This window comes from Thamnophis sirtalis, unplaced genomic scaffold (assembly GCF_051295495.1).
Source record: "Thamnophis sirtalis isolate CommonGarterSnake01/CBP01778 unplaced genomic scaffold, rThaSir2_p1.2 scaffold_3, whole genome shotgun sequence".
Lineage (NCBI taxonomy): Eukaryota > Metazoa > Chordata > Lepidosauria > Squamata > Natricidae > Thamnophis > Thamnophis sirtalis.
In genome coordinates this window covers 12391203-12409749 of record NW_028261383.1, presented here as the reverse complement: position 1 = coordinate 12409749, position 18547 = coordinate 12391203, and the positions used below count along the sequence as shown (strand labels likewise).

The window sequence follows — 18547 nt, the reverse complement described above, 5'->3', positions numbered from 1 at the left end:
TTGAGAAGGTGGTGGCCTTCCAACTTCAACGGTCCTTGGAGGAAGCTAGCTATCTTGACCCCTTCCAGTCCGGCTTCAGACCTGGTTACAGCACAGAAACCGCTTTGGTCGCATTGACCGATGATCTCTGGAGAGCCAAGGATGGAGGCCATGCGTCCATCCTGGTTCTCCTTGACCTCTCGGCGGCTTTCGATACCATCGACCATGGTATCCTTCTGCGACGACTGCGGGAGGTGGGGGTGGGAGGCACTGTTTTGCAGTGGTTCTCCTCCTACCTCTCGGACAGGTCGCAGTCGGTGTTGGTTGGGGGGCAGAGATCGTCCCCGAGGCCCCTAACATATGGGGTGCCGCAGGGTTCGGTCTTATCACCCCTACTATTTAACATTTACATGAAACCGCTGGGCGAGATCATTCGGAGGCACGGGATAAAATACCACCAATACGCGGACGATACTCAGCTGTATCTGTCCGCCCCGTGCCAACTCAATGAAGCGGTGGACGTGATGAACCGGGGTCTTGAGGCCGTTAAGAACTGGATGAGAGCTAACAAACTGGTACTCAACCCAGACAAGACCGAGTGGCTGTTGTGTTTTCCTCCCAATAATTTGGCCAGTGTTCCATCGCTCAGGCTGGGGGGTCAAATTTTACACCCCTCAGATAGGGTTCGCAACTTGGGAGTCCTCCTGGACCCACAGCTGACTTTTGACCATCATTTGTCGGCTGTGACCAGGGGGGCATTTGCCCAGGTTCGCCTGGTGCGCCAGTTGCGACCCTACCTGAACCGGGAGGCCCTCACAACAGTCACCCGAGCCCTTGTGATCTCCAGGCTGGAATACTGCAATGTGCTCTACATGGGGCTGCCCTTGAAGAGCATCCGGCGACTTCAGCTTGTCCAGAATGCGGCCGCGCGAGTGATTGTGGGCGCACCGCGGTTCGCCCACATAACACCTATCCTCCGCGAGCTGCGCTGGCTACCTGTTGATCTCCGGGTGCGCTTCAAGGTGCTACTTACCATCCATAAATCTCTCCATGGTAGTGGGTCTGAGTACTTGAGAGACCGCCTCCTGCCGATTACCTCCCTTCGACCGATTAGATCGCACAGATTAGGCCTCCTCCGAGTTCCATCCGCCAGTCAGTGCCGACTGGCAACTACGCGGAGGAGAGCCTTCTCAGTAGCAGCTCCGACCCTTTGGAACGATCTCCCCATGGAGATTCGCACCCTCACCACCGTCCAGACCTTCCGCATAGCCCTTAGGATCTGGCTATCCCGTCAGGCCTGGGGATAAGATTCTAATTTGCCCCACCCGAATGTTGAATGAAAGTTGTGTTTTATTGTTTTATTTTTATTTATGCACTGTCTTGTGTTTTTGTTTTGCACCCCCCTTCCCATGTATTGTAAGCCGCCCTGAGTCCCCTCAGGGAAAAGGGCGGCCTATAAATCATAATAAACTACAAACTACAAACTACAAATATATCATTTTTTTTAATTTTTGGTATTTTTTTCTATTATGGGTTTTTAACAAAATTTAAAGTCCAAATTACTATTGATTAATTCACATAAGTGCATTTAAGATATAAAATGCCAAAATGAAACCTTAAAGGGTTTGTCCGAGTTATGTAAAAAAAATATAGCACTGTAAATCTGATGGTCAGCAATATATACATAAGCTAAGCAAGTTTTAAGTCTGTGCTTCTAATGGTAGAAGGGGTTAATCTTTCCTGAAGAATCCAGTGGGAGGGAGACACAGGGCAGATAGCAGCATCTCCAGTCAGTGCAAGGGGCGTGGCAGCATTGTGATGTCTCGTGTACAGACACAGAGCTTCTCTCTCCTGCATGCCACATTTGTGCACGAATCATCATCAGGTTCTTGGTTCTAGGCTGTTCACACTTTTTCATCGCAATTCATGTTAGCTCATCATTCTTCAACCATTATGTTATGGCTCCGCGAAAGTGTATTAATTTGCCAGACAGTTTCTGTTTCATCTGTGGTGAATATACAGTGTTGAAGCAACAGCAGAATATTACAGACTTTGTGAAAAAAGTATACTTTGCATACTTTGGACTAAAAATTGGAGATCAAGATAAAGTTTGGGCGCCTTGTGCTGTCCCAACAGTATATAGCTAATTTAGGAATTAAGAGCTGTCTCCTTTAAGAAACTACCTCATGGGAAATGTAACTACCTTATGGGAAATGTAGTCCCATAACATGTGACCACATCTGTGCTCCCTGATTGGGCAGTGGGGTACTCTGCCCGGGAAATTGATTTATTACTGGGCACTCACTGAATCGCCATCGGCTCTACCAGAAGCAGCTTTGCACCAGCAGCATGGGTTAGAGGAATTAATGTCTTTTTACACTACGTGATGGGACAGATCAGGGAAAGTCAGAAGAATCTTAACACTGAACTGTAAGTTTTGCTATTAAGGATGCCTGATAATAAACGTGATCTGAAAGATATTCCTAAGCGTGGAGTTAACTGGCTGCCCGAGCAGAACCTCATTGCCCGGGGCAGAACAGTAAAAAGACATTAAAACTCCTTTAGCTTCCTTTGTTTTCCTCTCTGAGCTCCGAAGCAGAAGACAGTAGAAATTCTTTAACCTCCTCAGAGTGAAAAGGCATTGAAGTTTATCCCCCTCAAGAAAAAGATGATGAATGATTTGCCCCCATCCAGAAGCTCCTGAGTAAATAAGACGTTGAGGTGGAATCCCAAACTCTGTTTGCATTTTAACTGAGAAAAGCTGCCAGGATCCCCCCCCTCCCGCTTTTTTGGAGCAAAGAGGAACATCCCATTTCAGCGAGAAAGGCTGATTATCTCTCCTGAGATGAAGGAAGTTGTTGTGATTAAGAAAGTGTGTTAAAAGGAAATCAGGATTTGCATGATAAAGCAACCCCCCTTTCGTTCCCAAAACTAACAAGAAGAGAAGTTCTTTGTTAGTAGATGCCTCATGGAAAAATCTCCATGCAAATGAAATTTGAGTAAGGAAGAGATCATCAGCCCAGAGCAGACCTCCCAACTCCTTTGAACTTTATTGATGAGTTGTCTTGGCAACGAGAGGCAATAAAGAGGCCAACCGATGCAAGCCTGCAGACAGCCAAAAGAGACATAAGGCAGAGGCAGACCAGCTGAATGAATTAAAAGAGAGAGCATGTTATGTTCTTGCTGATTTGTTATTGTTTGTGAAGTGGGAAAAGGTGCAAGCCCTTAGGAGGTATCAAGCCAGCCAGGTCCAAGAGGGGTTCCGAGTTTGGGTGCAGTCCCTTAGGAATCCCAACATTGGAGAGGCAGCTGAGCAAGAATCTCATTGGGAAGCAGCCATTGCCCGTCACTCCAAATGATAGACACAAGCAGCGCCATCTAGTGACCACTCTAGAACTGCAGTCCAGTACCTTAAGCCAACACTAGCAACGCACTCTAGAGGCTGGCAGGTGAACTGAGCCTGCATCTTCAAAGCTTCTCAACACTCTCTAGTGGCTGGCAGGTGAACTGTGGCTGCATCTTCAAAGCTTCTCAACGCACTCGAGAGGCTGGCAGGTGAACTGTGCCTGCATCTCCAAAGCTTCTCAACGCACTCGAGAGGCTGGCAGGTGAACTGTGCCTGCATCTCCAAAGCTTCTCAACGCACTCGAGAGGCTGGCAGGTGAACTGTGCCTGCATCTCCAAAGCTTCTCAACACACTCGAGAGGCTGGCAGGTGAACTGCGCCTGCATCTCCAAAGCTTCTCAACGCACTCGAGAGGCTGGCAGGTGAACTGTGGCTGCATCTTCAAAGCTTCTCAACGCACTCGAGAGGCTGGCAGGTGAACTGCGCCTGCATCTCCAAAGCTTCTCAACGCACTCGAGAGGCTGGCAGGTGAACTGTGCCTGCATCTCCAAAGCTTCTCAACGCACTCAAGAGGCTGGCAGGTGAACTGTGCCTGCATCTCCAAAGCTTCTCAACGCACTCGAGAGGCTGGCAGGTGAACTGCGCCTGCATCTCCAAAGCTTCTCAACGCACTCGAGAGGCTGGCAGGTGAACTGTGCCTGCATCTCCAAAGCTTCTCAACGCACTCAAGAGGCTGGCAGGTGAACTGTGCCTGCATCTCCAAAGCTTCTCAACGCACTCGAGAGGCTGGCAGGTGAACTGTGCCTGCATCTCCAAAGCTTCTCAACGCACTCGAGAGGCTGGCAGGTGAACTGTGCCTGCATCTCCAAAGCTTCTCAACGCACTCGAGAGGCTGGCAGGTGAACTGTGCCTGCATCTTCAAAGCTTCTCAACGCTCTCTAGTGGCTGGCAGGTGAACTGTGCCTGCATCTTCAAAGCTTCTCAATGCTCTCTAGTGGCTGGCAGGTGAACAGTGCTTGCATCTCCAAAGTTTCTCAACGCTCTCTAGTGGCTGGCAGGTGAACTGCGCCTGCATCTTCAAAGCTTCTCAACGCACCCTAGTGGCTGGCAGGTGAACTGAGCCTACATCTTCAAAGCTTCTCAACGCACTCTAGTGGCTGGCAGGTGAACTGTGCCTGCATCTCCAAAGCTTCTCAACGCACTCGAGAGGCTGGCAGGTGAACTGTGCCTGCATCTCCAAAGCTTCTCAACTCACTTTAGTGGCTGGCAGGTGAACTGCGCCTGCATCTCCAAAGCTTCTCAACGCACTCGAGAGGCTGGCAGGTGAACTGCGCCTGCATCTCCAAAGCTTCTCAACGCACTCAAGAGGCTGGCAGGTGAACTGTGCCTGCATCTTCAAAGTTTCTCAACGCACCCTAGTGGCTGGCAGGTGAACTGTGCCTGCATCTTCAAAGCTTCTCAACGCTCTCTAGTGGCTGGCAGGTGAACAATGCTTGCATCTCCAAAGTTTCTCAAAGCTCTCTAGTGGCTGGCAGGTGAACTGCGCCTGCATCTCCAAAGCTTCTCAACGCACTCGAGAGGCTGGCAGGTGAACTGTGCCTGCATCTCCAAAGCTTCTCAACTCACTTTAGTGGCTGGCAGGTGAACTGTGCCTGCATCTCCAAAGCTTCTCAACGCACTCGAGAGGCTGGCAGGTGAACTGTGCCTGCATCTCCAAAGCTTCTCAACGCACCCTAGTGGCTGACAGGTGAACTGCACCTGCATCTCCAAAGTTTCTCAACACTTTCTACGCACCTCTGTGGGCAACAAGTGTACTGCACCCACATCTCCAAGTGTAGTAACGCACCCTAGTGGCCGACAAGTGCACTGCGCCCACATCTTCAAGTCTTGCAACGCACCCTAGTGGCTGACAAGTGAATCGCAGCTACATCTTCAAGTCTTGCAATGCAACCTAGTGGCCAAAGAAGGGTCAGACATGCTTGAACCCATCGTAGACTCAGAATTGGTCACCCAAAGCTCAGAATTGGATGTCCAACTATCAAAAAAGGCGGAAACATGTCAAACAGACTATGACCTAAGACAGCACATTACACAGATTATGCGGCCAGACCTCTTGAAGGAATGGGACTGGGTTCATCAAAAGCAGGAAAGTAACTGGAAGCGGTTGCAGCATCTCTGCGACAAACTCGAAGACGATTTACCCCTAAAACGCCTCCATTCTTTATGTAAAGATATGGACGATATCTACAAGCTATGGAGATTTTATGGAAACTGCCTCACTGATATCCAATTAGAACTAAACGATGATGAAGAACTCCAGAAGAAAATGCTGCACATTCATATGTTAAACAAAGAACGTAAAAAACAGTTCCGACGCAGCAAAGACCTTATACAATCCAATCTGAAGAGGGAGACAGCCCCAGATGAGAAGGCTGAGTCTAAAACATCTCGACAGTCATATGTAGCTCCCTCTCATGCTTCCAAGAAAGCATCCTCATCCCATCCCAAGGACACATCAGAAACAAATGCCAGATCTGAAGTGTCTCATCGTTCGCGAGCACCATCTCAGTGGTCAGATGCAGCCCCCTCTCACGCTTCTAAGAGAACATCCCCATCTAGTCCAAAAGTTACACAGGGAAAAAAGACTGCATCAGTGAGGTCTCATCGTTCACATACAACATCTCAACAGTCACACGCAGTTTCCTCCCATGCCTCCAGAAAGGCCTCATCTTCCCAATCAAAGGCAGGTAGCAGCGTCTCACAGCAATCTTCCCATTACAGCCAAAGGCCACGAATATCTGCAGCTGCAGAAGCACAAATAGAAGTTGAGGTGGCAGAGATAGATCTAGAGACAGCAAGAGAAGAGCAGCTGCTGAAGGAAGAGTTGGCAGCTGTGGAAGCAGAAAAGGCAGCTACAGCTGCCAGAGTTCGGACTCAACTGGAATACCTTCAGCGCAAGCGGGAAGCGAAAGAAAGACTAATACGGGCCAAAGTTCTACAGATGAAGGCTAACTGTTCCTCCCTCGATTTCAGTCCTAGGAAGCTGGAAAAAGATAACCAGCACAAGCATGTTAAGGCCTACATGGATGACCCAAGCCCACCACAACAGGAACAAGGTGGAAAATCTCGATCTGGATCATGAGACTCAATTCTTGACAGTCTCATCAATGTCCAAAATGAAGAAACGCACGTCATGACATCAACATGCACCGGGTCCCAGTGCATGGTGGGGAGGGAAGTCAATGGATTCTGCAGAGAAGAGTTAGATGGAAGTGCACAGCTCCCACTGTCACCGTTACTAGAATGGGACAACCCACCAGATGATCGCAGTCAGATTGCGACACCAGAGGTAGCAGGCATCCCACCTCACCTGAAGCACACGAGTAATCACTCTCCTGTTCTAGATCCCAAAGCTGAAATCCTGCTCTTGCCAGGAACAGACACCTCCAACGCTTTCATCCCTCAACAAGTGGTCAAAGGTCCAAAGGACTCCCCATCCGCCCTCGAGACAGAACTTGGAAGGGGCATCTTTGGGATGGTGTATGTCGATCGACCACAGGTCCCAACCCAGACAAACATCTTCACAACTCCCACTCTCAGTAATGGAAGAACATCCCACTTGAAACCATGCCAAGAACATTTCACGACCTCATCGATTGAGCCAGTTTTAAGAGCAACAGTGTTCCAGACCAGCAAAGAAGACAATGGCTTGGCTTTGTCAATGGAGAACAAAGAATTTCTAAGGTTCATGGTCAAGGAATTCCTACAGGAGGCCACCAAGATTTGGATGGCTCGAATACCTCTTTGCATACCAAGTCAACTTGATGTAGAATGTTGGCACTCACCATCCTTTAGAAAGTGCCAGCCACAAGAGCCAGACCAGATACGAGCACTTTTCAATACCAGCGTGCAATCCCAAGGTCTCTTTTTGAATAAAGTGCTCTTCAAAAGTCCCAACCTCACCAACAGTCTACTCAGCATGCTCATTCACCCCAGAAAGGAAGCCATAGCTATCATGGGCAACATCCAGCAGATGTTCTACTTATTCCTCATCAGAGAAAACCATCAAAGTTATCTATGTTTCATGTGATCCAGCAACGAACAGCACAACCAACAGAAGCAAGAATGGCCAATATGGTGAGAATCCCTGAGTTGTCTCCAAGGCGTTCCTATCCAGCGCAAGTACGTTCCCACCTTGCCTATCGCCACAACGAAGGCGGTAACAGCTGTAGGATACATCAAGATCTATGGTGGGGAGAACAACGTTCACATCGTCTACGGTGGGGAGAACAACGTTCACATCAGTCTCATCATGGGAATGGTGAAACTAGCACCACAACTACCCGTCAACCAGTCCCAAGAACCAACTCGCTTCAAACAACTCTCCAGACGGAAACCTCTCATGTTGGGCTTAGCAGTAATCATCTTCACCACCCTCGTGGTAGAAGGTGCAGCCATCATCAACTCTCAAGCCTTGGTTCCAGAGTTTTTGGATCCTGAAATACCAACTGCCCTTACTCCAGCCACCTTACTGACCCAGAAGACAGGTGACTGGCCAGAACCAGCAGGGAACTTCATTCCCAAAGACATGTATTGGAACTTGTGGCCTAAGGAACTTGTGTCCACTGGAACTCATGGCCTATGGGACTTGTGCACCAAGCCCCACCCGGTAATGATGAACTAGTTTGTCAGATGGAGGCTCAGGTCGCGAAGAGGACTTCCACCAAGAAACTCTATACCAGACCAATCAGTGACCTGGTACTGCTGCTACGAAAGACTGAACTAGAAGATTGAACCTCAAGCTTTGCATGCTTTGTGTTTACATGATTGTTTGCACTGTTTGATGCTATGCCTTGTGTAACCCAGTTAATCAGCTAGGTAGAGTTGCATGCTCAATTAATTAGTCAGTTAATTACATGTTTATTAAGCCTTTGTTTATACTAGTTAATTAGATAGTCATGCTATGTCTTTGTATAACTCAGTTAGGCAGTCAGTTTGCCTTTTTATGTCATGTTTTTGTTTATCTTTAGTTAAAGGCTAGTTGATAGTGGAATTTATAATTCCAGGTGGGGAGTGTGCTGTCCCAACAGTATATAGCTAATTTAGGAATTAAGAGCTGTCTCCTTTAAGAAACTACCTCATGGGAAATGTAACTACCTTATGGGAAATGTAGTCCCATAACATGTGACCACATCTGTGCTCCCTGATTGGGCAGTGGGGTACTCTGACCGGGAAATTGATTTATTACTGGGCACTCACTGAATCGCCATCGGCTCTACCAGAAGCAGCTTTGCACCAGCAGCATGGGTTAGAGGAATTAATGTCTTTTTACACTACGTGATGGGACAGATCATGGAAAGTCAGAAGAATCTTAACACTGAACTGTAAGTTTTGCTATTAAGGATGCCTGATAATAAACGTGATCTGAAAGATATTCCTAAGCGTGGAGTTAACTGGCTGCCCGAGCAGAACCTCATTGCCCGGATCAGAACACGCCTCATAAAGTGTGCAAATGGTGTATTAAGGACCTCTGAAACTGGTTCAAGGGTAAGAAAAAATCTTTCCGTTATGGGATTCCTATGGTATGGCGAGAACCGTAGTGATGACTGTTACTTTTGTTCATGTGATGTGAACAGGTTTAATTCCAAATGGAAGCATTCCATTTCATACCCCAATCTTCACTCAGCAATTCGTCCCATCCCCCATGGCACAGATATACCAGTACCCAAGGCCCTTGCTACCTTGGAAGAGATACCTAGCTTCATTGAAGGTGAAGTCATGCCTGAACCAGATGACAAATCAAGTTCTGACTTTGAAGATGATACAAGACCAAAATTGTTTTCTCAGGAGGAGATGAATGATTTGGTAAGAGACTTGAATCTTCCCAAAGATGCCACTGAGTTACTTGGATCAAGGTTGGAAAGCAGGAATTTATTGTTGCCAGGAGTGTCATCTTCATGGTTCAGACATCGTGAAAAGGAGTTCGTTCCTTACTTCACCCAGGAAGACAAGTTGGTTTATTGCATCGATGTCGAAGATCTGATAGGTCAATTTAAAATCCAATACGATTCAGAGCAATGGTGTCTTTTTATAGATTCTTCAAAATGAAGTCTCAAAGCAGTTTTACTCCACAACAGTTTTTACGCTTCCATACCTGTAGGTCATTCCGTACACTTGAAGGAAACCTACGAGAACTTGGAACTGGTTCTTCGTAAACTTAAATATGAACACCATGGTTGGCAAGTGTGTGGGGACTTTATTTATTTATTTATTTATTTATTTATTAGACACATTTATATGCCGCCCAATCCTGAAGGACTCCGTGCGGCTTACAAAAATAAAGAGAAAAAACATAACGAAACACATAACGAAAGAAACAGTCTAAAAACAGCAACGATTTGAAGGTCTTATGCATGCTGCTTGGGCAAAAAGCTGGGTATACAAAATACCCTTGTTTTCTGTGTCTATGGGAAAGTCGAGACCGACAAAATCACTGGATCAAGAAGAGTTGGCAGCCGAGGGTGCTAACAGTCGGTGAAAAAAATGTCCTGTAAAATGTAAAACTTTAATTTTATAAGTCTATTTCCATTTATTTTGAGGTATTACTTCATTTAACATAGTTAGCTAAATTGTCAGGAAATGTGATGTCCTATGACAAAATGGAGGTCATTTTTGGATTCAGCACACCAAAAACATAAAGATTATGTGGAATAACCAAAACAACTCTCAAAAAATTTTTTTTGCAGACCTGTTATTCAAATCTTTTTTGTATTGTGCACATCTTCATTCATAAGTTAAAAACAGGAAATTTAAAAAAATAAGAGGAAGTGAATCTAACCAAAAGAGATGCTGGGGGGTGGGGGCATCTGAACGTTCGCCATTCATTGTTTACTTCTTTACTCAAATACAAATAGGAATGGTTTGCAAATTAAAATACAAAAAAGTTCTTAAATGAGGCTGGGCGAAGAACGAAGGATGGGAGATGTTTCGAAGGATGGGAGATGTTTCCCGCTGGGACAGGATCTTGAGATAGAGGGTGAATGTGGGGGAGAGACCCAGGCAGGACAGGCATCCTCCCCCACTCGGTTTCAATTTCCTCTTAGGAAATCAGTTAGACGTAATCAAACATATTACATATTTGCATCCCACAATATCACACATGTTCATTAAAATGAGGTCTAACATCAGAAGGTGTGTATGGTAAGGGGAAAGGTTGTTTAGAGTTCACAAAAGAGATAAGCCAGCCCCCAAGTTATACTAACAAACTGTTCAAATATTCATGACTGGGAGAGACATGGGAACAAGGTCAGCCAATGAATAGGCATAGCAACTAAGTCAGCCATTGGGAGTTCAAACAGATCTGAGTCTGTGCAGAGAATTGAGACGAAAACCTAAGCAGTCTGCCGCTCTGAGAAGTAAACTTAACAGTCTGTCTGGGCTTGTCTGCAGAAAAGAAGCTAACTGCTTGTGTTTGCCTGTAACTCTCCTTCCTTGTGTTTACTTGGAAGAACCACCTGTTGGTATTGTACATTTATTCATCTATTCTTATGTATATAAAGAAGTTAATGAATCCAGCTGAATCAGTTATCTGTGTGTGCTTTCTAGATTTGATTTTTCTGCAACAAACTCGAACACATTTTTTCTTATCTACAACTAATCTCCACCTTGTTTTTCCATTTAGAAATGTTAAAAGCTATGAACATCATTTTAAAAGAGAGAAAATAAATCAAATTAAAATGCAAGGCAACTACGTTAGCTAACAAATAACAAAACCCATGTTATTTGCCCCTCAATACCAGAGGTGGGTATTCAGCCAGTTCTGACAGGATCTGGAGAACCAGTAGTGGAAATTCTGAGTAGTTCGGAGAACCAGCAAATAGACTGGCCCCGCCCCTGTTCCTCCCAGCCTCCCAGCTGATCTTCTTTTCTTGCCCTGAACAGGAGGGTGAAGCTGGAAAGCAGGTTAGGGGGGGGGAATTGGGATATTGCAGTATCCTTCCCCTGCCATGGTCACAAAGCCACACCACACCCACAAAGCCATGCCCACAGAACCGGTAGTAAAAAAAACTTGAATCCCACCCAGTGCTCAGAGGACCAGCAGGACACAAGCTGCTTGTAGCTTCACAGCAGAGTAAAGAGTATGGAGACTTCAAGTGGGATTCAACTTTTTTTACTACCCATTCTGTGGGTGTGGCTTGGTGGGTATGGCAGGGGAAGGATACTGCAAAATCCACATTTCCTCCGGATCAGCTGGGACTCAGGAGGCAGAGAATAGATGGGGGGGGCAATCTGAACTACTCACAATTTCTGCTACCGGCTCTCCAGAACTGGTCAGAACCTGCTGAATGCCACCTCTGCTTCAGGTCTAAGAAGCTGTACCACACACAGAAAGGCACATCATCCTGAGCTTTTTCTCCCTCTCTCTCTCAGAGGGAGCTGATTGTAAGCTCAGCCTTTGCCCGACTGAAGGGAGGGAGGGATAGGGAGGAGGAGTCGGAGTCGTCGACCTGACTGGTATACGTTCACTAGTGGTGACTTTCATTCTTTGTTTATAATTTTACTTAGAATTGACGACAAATCAAACACCAAATGTTATATTGTCCCACAGGAGACACGAATTATTCAAACCTTCCTTATTTTGTGCGTATGTCTCATATGTTGATAACAGGATTTTTCTTTTTAAAAAAGGAGGAAATCAATAGCGACTGAATCTGAACGTCATTGTATACATCCTTGCTCAAATGCAAATAGGAATTATAATGAGAATACAAAAAAGTTCTTGAACGAGGCTGAGCGAAGGACGAGGGAAGGGGGCGTTCCCCGCTGGGAAAGGAACTTGAGACGGAGGGTGAATGTGGGGGAAGAAACCAATGTTCCCTCTAAGCTGCGCGGGTGCGCGGCCGCGCATGTGGCAACAGAACACCGCGCAGCGGTTTCCAACTGCTGCCCAGTGGTTTTTGTGAGATGCCTTCCACGATAATAGGAGAGGAGAGCCTGCCTGTAGACAGCAATCACAAGGCAGAAAGTAGCTGAGAGAAGGAGTGTGGGGGTTGGGAGAAGACATGGGACGGGCTCCCAGCAGCGGCTGCTCGGATTTGCCATTTGAGAGAGAGAGAGAGAGGGAGGGAGGAGGAGGAGGAGGAGGGGATGGAGGGAGGGAGGGAGAGGGAGAGCGTGACCCGGCTTGGCTCCCTCTTCGTCTCTCCTGTCTCTTCATTTCTCTGTTTGGTCGTTGGGCGGCAGATTGAAAGTGGGAGCCAAGCTGGGTCATTCCTTCCAAGAGGCAAGTTTCCCATTGAATGACTCGCTGCCCTAGACTCGAGGAGACCCTCTGCAGTCCCTCTCATCCGTCCGGGATGCCAGCAAGAGTGTTGGGCTGAAGGAAGGAGGGATACTCTCTCTCTCTCTCTCTCTCCCTCCCTCTCTCTCTCTCTCATTAAGAGAGAGAGGGGGGAGAGAGAGTTAGTTAATTGGTGGGCAGACTTAGCACTTTATTAAGTTTGTTTCTCTGTGTGTTGTGTATATATACATGTCCCCATGGGTGCAATTGTGCAAACATTTTTTTTCCTCTTTAAAAGAATTTTTGGATTTCTCCTCCCCAAACCTTTAAGACTGAAAGAGTTAGAGTTGAAATATAAAGAGATTGTCAATCACTATACTGTTAGATTGATAGGCAATTATGGACTATCTTGGTTATATCCTCCTTAGAAAGAATATCCTACTGTATGGTTGAGAAAAAGATCAAACTTCATTCCATGGAAACCCAACAAAGGTCATAGGGAGCATTTATTTCTACGATGGGCTTCTTGGGTCAACACTGAATATCAGTTATCAAAAATGTAGGTAGAAAATTAAGCAGGCAATAGGCAATTACAAAAAGGGAAGCCAACTTTCTGAATCTGTTACTTTGCACTTAGTGACTTATAAATAGACTAATGTTCTGAAAACCTGACCTAAATTACTATATATTTTAAATAGCTGTAAAGCTATGCTGAAAAAGTTGTTCTCATGGTATTGTGATAAATTCAATAAAAAGAAGGGAATTCTTGATGAACTTAAGGAGAAATGAGAGTATTGGATAGTAAATGGAAAAATAAAATTACCAATCAAAGAGAATATTTGCACCTCAGGGTTGAAATGAGATGTTCTCTCTTACTCTTTCCTCTTCCTCTCTTCTCTCTCTGTCTCTCTCATCCTCTTTCTCTTTGTCTCTCTTCTCTTTCTCCCTCTTTTCCATTCTTCTGTCACTTTCTCTCTCCTTCTCCTTTCTCTCTCCTCTTTGTCTCTTTCTGTCTCTCTCACCCTCTTTCTCTTTGTCTCTCTTTCTCTCTCCTTCTTTCCCACTCTTCTGTCACTTTCTCTGTCCTTCTCTGTCTCCTTCTGTCTTTCTTCCCTCTTTTTTTCTTCCTCTCTCCCACTCTTTTATCACTTTCTCTCTACCGCCCAACCTGTCCCCATACTTATCTTCGATTGATCATGTTTGCAATAATTTACCTTCTTTCCTAAATAGGCGCATTTCCCTTACCAGATCCCTCGCTCACTCAAACACACACACACACACGCAAAACCATTTTTCTCCAGTCCAATTCAGATCCTTTAAATCAATTGCTCTGTGAAACATCTGTGAAATAGCAATAGCAATAGCAGTAGACTTATATACCGCTTCATAGGCCTTTCAGGCCTCTCTAAGCGGTTTACAGAGAGTCAGCATATTGCCCCCAACAATCTGGGTCCTCATTTTACCCACCTCGGAAGGATGGAAGGCTGAGTCAACCCTGAGCCGGTGAGATTTGAACCGCTGACCTGCTGATCTAGCAGTAGCCTGCAGTGCTGCTTTTAACCACTGCGCCACCTTGGCTCTTGCAAGAAATTTTTGCAAAAAAATTCAGGTGCTCAGACATGAAAATGTGCTGCTCAAATACTATACTTTTCTGCACACACTGAAAAAAAATTAGAGGGAACATTGACTACCAGTGGAATTCTACAAAACATTTGAAGAAATCTTGTCTCTCCCACTCTTAGAAGTTATGAATGAAGTGATATCTGAGAGTAGAATACCTAAATCATGGTCAGAAGCATACATTGCATTGCTACCTAAAGAGGAGACTGATTTAACACAAACCAAGAACTATAGACCAATCTCTTTATTAAATTCAGATTACAAGCTATTTGCATCTATATTAGCAGATAAATTCAAAAAGTATTTAAATAGTTTTATCCATTCTGATCAAAATGGTTTTTTACCAAAGAGACAAATGAATGACGATATGAGAATGATTTTGAATACTTTGGAATACTATGAGGCCCATCCCGAAAAACAAATGGCCCTGATGTTTCTTGATGCACAGAAGGCTTTTGACGTGAATTGGCAATTTATGTTTTTACAATTGGAACAGATGAATTTTGGTAAGAAATTTATCCAAACCATACAAATGGTATAGATTTAGATTTTTATTTTTTTTAGATTTATTTATTTATAGGCCGCCCTTTTCCCTGAGGGGACTCAGGGCGGCTTACAATCAAAAAAGGAAGGGGAGTGTAGGACAATACCAAAAAGAAATGTGCACAAAGTAAATTAGACAATAAAAACTCAACATTCACTCAGCATTCGGGAGGGGCGAAAATAAGATTATCCCCAGGCCTGACGGGCTAGCCAGTTCTTGAGGGCTGTGCGGAAGGCCTGGACAGTGGTGAGGGTACGAATCTCCACGGGGAGATTGTTCCATAGTGTCGGAGCCGCAACAGAGAAGGCTCTCCTCCGAGTAGTCGCCAGTCGGCACTGACTGGCGGATGGAATACGGAGGAGGCCAACTCTATGCGATCTGATGGAACGCAGGGAGGTAATTGGCAGAAGGCGGTCTCTCAAATAGCCAGATCCACTACCATGGAGCGCTTTATAGGTGGTGAGTAGGACCTTGAAGTGCACCCGGAGACCAACAGGTAGCCAGTGCAGCTCATGGAGGATCGGTGTTATGTGGGCGAACCGTGGTGCGCCCACGATCACTCGCGCGGCCGCATTCTGGACTAGCTGAAGTCTTCGGATGCTCTTCAAGGGCAGCCCCATGTAGAGCACATTACAGTATTCCAGCCTAGAGATCACAAGGGCTCGAGTGACTGTTGTGAGGGCCTCCCGATTCAGGTAGGGCCGCAACTGGCGCACCAGGCGAACCTGGGCAAATGCCCCCCTGGTCACAGCTGAGAGATGGTGGTCAAAAGTTAGCTGTGAATCCAGGAGGACTCCCAAGTTGCGGGCCCTTTCTGAGGGGTATAAATTTTGTCCCCCCAGCCTGAGTGATGGTATGTTGGTCAAATTTTTGGGAGGGAAACACAACAGCCACTCGGTCTTGTCTGGGTTGAGTATCAGCTTGTTTGCTCTCATCCAGTCTTTAACGGCTTCCAGTCCCCGGTTCATCACGTCCACCGCTTCATTGAGTTGGCACGGGGCGGACAGATACAATTGTGTATCGTCCGCATATTGGTGGTATTTTATCCCGTGCCTTCGGATGATCTCGCCCAGCGGTTTCATGTAAATGTTAAATAGTAGGGGGGATAGGACCGACCCCTGCGGCACCCCATAGGTTAGGGGCCTCAGGGACGATCTCTGCCCCCCCACTAACACCGACTGCGACCTGTCCGAGAGATAGGAGGAGAACCACTGCAAGACAGTGCCGCCCACCCCTATCTCCCGCAGTCGTCGCAGAAGGATACCATGGTCGATGGTATCGAAAGCCGCTGAGAGGTCCAGGAGAACTAGGATGGAAGCATGGCCTCCATCCCTAGCTCTCCAGAGATCATCAGTCAATGCGACCAAAGCGGTTTCTGTGCTGTAACCGGGTCTGAAGCCAGACTGGAAGGGGTCAAGATAGTTAGCTTCCTCCAAGGTACGCTGAAGCTGGAGAGCCACCACCTTCTCAACAACCTTCCCTACAAAGGGGAGGTTGGAGACTGGACGATAGTTATTAAGAACAGCTGGATCCAGAGACGGCTTCTTCAGGAGGGGTCTTACCACCGCTGTCTTGAGCGCGGTGGGAAAGTACCCCTCCCGAAGAGAAGCGGTAACAACCGCCTGGATCCAGCCTCGTGTCACCTCACTGCTGTTGGCAACCAGCCAGGAGGGACACGGGTCCAGTATGCAGGTGGAGGCACTCACAGCTCGCATAGCCTTGTCCACATCCCCAGAGGCAACTTCCTGAAACTCAACCCAGAGATGGTTTGCCAAGTTTTCTCCTTGTGTCCCGGCTGGATCTACTGGGGTGGAGTCCAGGTCCGCTCGAAACCGGGCAACTTTGTCCGCCAAGAACCTGACATACTCCTCAGCCTTACCCTGTAAGGAGTCCCCCGTCTCCCTCCTATTTAGGAGGGAGCGGGTTATCCTAAACAGGGCGGCTGGGCGGGACTCGGCGGACGCTACCAAGGAGGCAATGTATGTTCTTTTTGTTGTTCTTAAGGTCCGAATATACTCCTTGGTGCATGCTGTTAAAAGTGCCCGTTTTGACTCGGACCTATCGGACCTCCACGAGTGCTCTAGGCGTCTCCTCCGGCGCTTTACCTCCCGGAGCTCCTCAGTGAACCAAGGAGGCCACCGGGGGCCGCTGACCCGGAGGGGCCGTAGCGGCGCAATCCGGTCTAGAGACTCCGAAGCTGCCGAGTGCCAGGCAGCAACGAGGGTCTCCGCCGAACTGTGGGCGAGGGTATCAGGAATAACCCCAAGCTCCGTCTGGAACCTAACAGGATCCATCAGTCGCTTGGGGCGGAACCAGCTGGTCGGTTCCTCCTCCCTACGGTGGGGGTTTGGCCTCCGGAAGTCTAGCCTCAGTAGGTAGTGGTCTGACCACGACAGGGGTATGATCTCATTACCCCTCAGACCAAGATCGTAACTCCACTGCTCCGAGAGGAATACGAGGTCAAGCGTGTGACCCGCTGAGTGAGTTGGGCCTTGAATTACTTGAGTCAAGCCCATGGCTGTCATGGAAGCCATGAACTCCTGCGCTCCATCAGAGTGTTCACCGAGCGAAGGCAAGTTAAAGTCCCCCAGAACTATAAGTCTAGGGAACTCAACCGCTAGCTCGGCTACTGACTCGAGGAGCGAGGGGAGGGCTGCTGCAACGTAGTTGGGAGGCAGGTACGTAAGCAGCAAACCCACTTGACCCTTGAGGTCCAGCTTCACTAGCAGGGACTCACACCCGACAAGCTCCGGAGCAGGGATCCTACGAGGTACTAAAGACTCCCGGACTACAATAGCCACACCGCCACCCCTTCCCTGGGCTCTCGGCTGGTGTAGCACCTGAAATCCGGCTGGGCACATCTCAACGAGGGGGACTCCTCCCTCAGGGCCCAGCCATGTTTCAGTAATACATGCCAGGTCTGCGCCCTCATCAGTTATCAAGTCCCGGATGAGGGGGGCCTTATGAACAACAGACCTGGCATTTAGCGACAGCAGCCTGAGACCAGGGTCCTGAGCACCCGCGCCATCTGACCTTGGAGTGGGACTCCTAGGGCCGGAAGGAGGGATCTCTGTAATATAGCGAACCCTCCTTCCCCAATGATGGCCTGCCCTAAAGTCCCCGCCGTATCTGCCTCTCCCTGTTATGACCGCAATGCCCCGACCCTCTCCCGTGGATGTAGTTCCCCCGCCCACCCCGGTGACCCCCGCGTGCCCCGCCAGGTCCTCCGAATCAGTCATACCCAAACTCTCACACAGACAGTCCTCACTAAAAAGTTAAAACACAAATACAGCAATATTAATAGTAAAAAGTGAGTTCATTCATACCATCCCATGCAATCCCATGCACTCAACATACCTATTTAAAATAAAATTAGAAAGGTTGCGCAGGTTCGCAAAGTCCGTACTAGATGGTATACAGAGGGGGAGGATAACGTTTCCCCTCTCTAGTAAAGCTGAAAAAAAGTCCCAAATGTCTAAGAAAGTAATGTGAAACCGGGAGTCCTCCTACGCCCAGATGTTTAGAGGCCCAGCTGGAAAAGGGCCAAATGGCCAATGGGGGAGATAAACTGAGGCTCCCCACTGTCAATAACAGGCAGTAGAAAAAACTCTTCAAGTCCACCAAGGGAGAAATCCACCCAAACAGGGTTCTGAAGAAGATGATGATAAAGTTAATACAAGGGCTGAGTTGCAGAGATAGGAGGAGGGAGGGAGGAGGGCGTCTGGAAGGGCTATGGGGGCACCTGAATTCAGGATGAAAAAGTCTAACAGCCATCTTAG

The 18547-nt window shown here is 47.4% G+C and overlaps 1 protein-coding gene across 2 annotated transcripts in view; it reads left to right on the top strand.

Annotated features, from left to right (window-relative positions):
* Positions 1 to 18547, top strand: part of LOC106552957 (major histocompatibility complex class I-related protein 1-like) — a 554120-nt gene that overhangs the window by 361588 nt on the left and 173985 nt on the right. The gene's annotated exons all lie outside the window — the stretch shown is intronic.